Source organism: Chaetura pelagica, unplaced genomic scaffold (assembly GCF_000747805.2).
Source record: "Chaetura pelagica isolate M959 unplaced genomic scaffold, ChaPel_1.0 scaffold109, whole genome shotgun sequence".
NCBI lineage: Eukaryota > Metazoa > Chordata > Aves > Apodiformes > Apodidae > Chaetura > Chaetura pelagica.
Window position 1 is genome coordinate 5,258,788 of NW_009970725.1, and position 4,729 is coordinate 5,263,516.

Here is a 4,729-nt window from a genome sequence, read left to right on the forward strand (position 1 = left end):
GAGAAGGGAGATAAACAGTTTCTTTAAGAAAAGCGATGCAAAATAACTGCAATATGCTGTTTTCCTTGGTTAGTTCTTTTGCTTTTTCTGGGAAACCATCAGGTTTTTTTCTCACTGGATGATCCTTTCAGAACTGGTTAGCTTTACCCCTGGGCCAAGGCAAGCAATAACCTGTGTGGTGCTCTCTGGTGTTTCGCTGCGTTGAGTGTCTCTGTTGGCTGGGCAATGTTTTCTCTTTTTTCCAGGGAACGTTGCCACTTTTCTCTGCACTTCTTGCTTATTGGATGCTGCCTAAATACTGGTAAAACCATCTCCATCTTTGTCCTCTGTACTTAAAACTCCTCTCTGCAGTCATTACTACAAAATGTCCACCTTAATTTGACCACAGAATCTGCAGGAATTGTGTCCTGTTGACTGGTGTCTTTTTACTCTCTGTTTTCCTCTTGTTCACAATCTTTTATTTAGCTCAGAAACCCTTTCAAGGTGCAATCACTTTTGCCGTACTTAAGAGTACTTCATACAATATTGACATACTTCTCAACTATTATTATAGTTCAAGTAAATGTAAAAAAAATTAGGGAGCATATAATGGGTTGATGCTCTTGAGTTTCTTGTCTGTCAGCGTTTCCCCACTGAAAGGATGTAATTTAGTCTTTAGAGAGAATGCTGCTGCTAGGGTCCATTTCGTTCTATGACACAGTAGTGCAGCATCTGAGTACACTTTAATTAAAAGCAGTTGGGGTATGATTTAGAAAGCAAAGTGCAGATTCCATATCTTTGTAAGTAAGTGAAACTATTAACATCTTGCATAATGTATACAGTTGGATTTTTACTTCACTATTTATATGTTTCTTCTTCAACAGGTATTTTCTAGATACATCTTATTCTTACTAAACAATGCTTATGCATCGTACCTTGTTCAGAATCACAGCATCTAGTGATGAAACTTTTTTTTTCCTGACTTTGCCTTGTTGCTCAGCTATTTGGGTTTACACGTTTGTTGAGTTTCCTTTTTACCAGGAGTGAAATGAAATCAGCAGTATGCTGATTCCTGGGGTAGGCTATTTAGGTCTTACCAACCGTAAGGGAAAAAATTTATACTCAAAACTGTTCTCTTGCTATCTTAAACTTACATGCTGCAGTTAGCCCTCTCAAGCTGTTTTAATGTTATAAACATCTTAAGTAGCTAAATGAGTTTGTGGAATTACAGCTCTTTCCAGCTACTGTTCAGTGGTGTACTGCCATAACTCTGTGTGCAGTTATGTTGTCAACTCATTCAGTTAGACAAATAAAAATCCTGATATTGGAGTTATTCTTTGTCTGTGGGACCTTTTGGATCCAGTTTGAGATGCGAGATGCTGCTGTGCTGTGCTGGTCTTATTGGGGAAAGGAATAGAGCAAATGGTGAAGGAAAGGCTAGTAGGACAGTTTGACACTGGTAATCTAAGCCTCTTAATCTTGCAATGTCCTACTGATTTTCCTAGAATTTGCTTCTGGAAATGTTACTGTGTAGAGTGGAGAGAGAGAAGGTAAAACATTATCTTAAAACCAACAGGTATGCTGGCAGTAATATTTGGGAAAATTTAAGTTGTAAGAGTGGAAGATTTAAAAAAAAACACAAAACAATATGTGGGATAAAAGAATGGATAGTGAGATGGATTAAGAACCAGCTATGCAATAAGCCCAAAGAGTGGTGATCAGTGGTGCAGAGTGCAGTTGGAGACCTGTAACTAGTGGAGTCCCTCAAGGATCAGTGCTGGCTCCAGTCCTGTTCAACATCTGTATCAATGAGCTTGATGATGGGACAGACTGTCTTCTCAGCAAGTTTGCTGATGACACGAAGCTGGGAGGTTTGGCTGATTCACCTGAAGGCTGTGCAGCCATTCAGGGAGATTTGGACAGGCTGGAGAGCTGGGCAAAGAGGAATATAATGAGGTTCAACAAGAGCAAAGGCAGAGTCCTGCACCTGGGAAGGAACAACAAAATGCACCAGTACAGGTTAGCAGTTGATCTGCTGGAGAGCAGCTCTGTGGAGAAGGACCTTGGGAGTCCTGGTAGACAACAAGTTAACCATGGGACAACAATGTGCCCTTGTGGCCAAGAAGGCCAATGGTACCTTGGGGTACATTAAGTGGAGTGTCTCCAGCAGTTCGAGGGAGGTTCTCCTCCCCCTCTACTTGGCCATGGTGAGACCTCACTTGGAGTCTTGTGTCCAGTTCTGGGCTCCCCAGTTCAAGAGGGACAGGGATCTACTTGAGAGAGTCCAACTGAGGGCTACAAGGATGATTAAGGGACTGAAACACCTGCCTTACGAGGAAAGGCTGAGAGACCTGAGGCTTTTCTGTCTAAAGAGGAGACTGAGGGGGGATTAATTAATGTCTATCAATAGATGAGGGCTGGGCATCAAGAGGACAGGGAGAAGCTCTTTTCACTTGTGCCCTGTGATAGGACGAGGGGCAATGGATTCAAACTCGAGCACAGGAAGTTCCACCTCAACATGAGGAGGAATTTCTTTGCTGTGAGGGTTACAGAGCACTGGAACAAGCTTCCCAGAGAGGTTGTGGAGACTCCTTCTCTGGAGACTTTCAGGACCTGTCTGGATGCCTTTCTGAGTGATCTTGCCCTAGTTGGTGTTTTGGGTTTTTTTGGTCTTGCTCTGGAAGGGGAGTTGGACTCAATGATCTTTGGAGGTCCCTTCCAACCCCTAATATTCTGTGATCCTGTAATAACACACCACCTCTAAGTTAATAGGCAAATGATTAATCTAATAACCCTATGCTGTATGCTCATGCCAGTTGCATATTGCACTAGAACAGAATATTTCAGTGGAGGAGGACTTAAGATTGCTTATGGAAGTTCACCCTACCCAGCTTTTCATGAAATATATTCTGCAGTTAAGTCATAAGCGTTTGGGATTTGTCATAATATATGTATACAAGTATGTTTTAGTGAAGATACTTTGTTTCATCAAAACACTTTGGGTTGGAGGGGACTTTTAAAGGTCATCTAGTCCAACCCCCCTGCAGCATGCAGGGACCTCTTTAATTAGATCAGGTTGTTCAGAGCCTGATTAAGTCTGACCTTGGATGTCTTCAGGGATGGGGCCTCCACCATGTCTGCGGGCATCCTGTTCCAGTGTTTCGCCACCCTCATAGTAAATAACTTCTTCCTAATGGCTGATCTAAATCTACCCCGCCACCTTCATCTTGTGCTCCTTCTCTGGTACAGGAAATGAGAAGACACAAACTGTAGTTTGTGTCAGCATCGGAAAGAGAAGGAGCTTCCTAATGGCTGATCTAAATCTACCCCGCCACCTTCATCTTGTGCTCCTTCTCTGGTACAGGAAATGAGAAGACACAAACTGTAGTTTGTGTCAGCATCGGAAAGAGAAGGCTCTGGGGAAACCTTCCAGCAGCCTTCCAGTACCCAAAGGAGGCTACAGAAAAGCTGGAATGGGTTGCCCAGAGGAGTTTTGGATGTTCCCTCTCTGGAAATGTTCAAGGACAGGTTGAATGGGGCTCTCAGCAACTTGGTCTGGTGGGGGGTGTCCCTGCCCATGGCAGGGGTGTTGGAACTAGATGATCTTTAAGGTCCATTCCAATCCAAATCATTCTATGATCCTATGAAATTACTAGCTTTGAAGAAGTCAGTGAAGAAGGCCTGTGATTCTCTAGCTTCCCTGAAAGTTACAAGTACCAATGTGTTCTGAAGTTGGAGACTGAAAAAGCTAGCTGAGAGCAGTAATTGTTGTCACCCATACGTTCTTTTTCAGTGTTGTAGGTAACTGCTGATAAGTAGTCAATGTCTGATGCTGACAGCTATTCAGAACAAATGTTAGGTTCAAGTTTGTGTCATGGAAAGGATCCAAAGATCATAATTAAGACCCAGTACAAGGAAATAGTGACCAAGAAAGAGCATTTGCTGATCTTATTTCACTGCCAAACCAATTTGAGTATTGCCAGAAGATTTTTTCTTTGCTTTTCCCATTTTCTGTCAGGATTGTAGTGAAATCACATAGGACCACATAACTGGTCTCAGAAAACAATCTCTTACTTCTCACTGAGTTACTCCTTTCTGCCTGACTTCAGCGGAGAGTCTTTACTAGATTGGGTAGGAGAGTACCTTGGAGCTCTCAGTATTGCAATCAATTGCAGTCTAACTTGGCCAGCTTGGACATGGTGACGTTTTTTCTTCTCATAAAAACTGGTTATGAAATAGTGCAGCGATAAGGGAAGATACAGTCTGTCTTTGACATCAGTAGTTAGAAATCCTGAACTGTGAAATCAGACTGAGGACAAAAAAACAACTCCTGTTTTCTTTCTTCTGGTCTTCTGCTTTTCTTATTCAAACTTTACTACTTCTCGATCTACAATCCTAACCAAAGGGCAGCTGTGCAGGCTAAATGGAACTTGGGAACATCTCGTTTTAGCTCACAATTTGGTATCTATTTCCTACTCTGTTATTAGGAAATAATTTTTGTAATATGAAAGAGTAATACTATTCCTTTTTGAACTTGTGCAAAAATGGAGGAAAGGTCTGAAAATGCTATGAGCAAGATAGATGGTTGCCAGCGCTTCCAGGTGCTGAGCCTATTGATGTGAACATAGTCTTTTTGCTAATATTCTTTGTTCCTGCCATCTGTGATAGTTGTGGTATTTCTAAAGACTTGCTCCTTTGATCATAGAATTAGATTGGCAGAGACCTCTGCAAGTCCTCTGATCCAACCTCC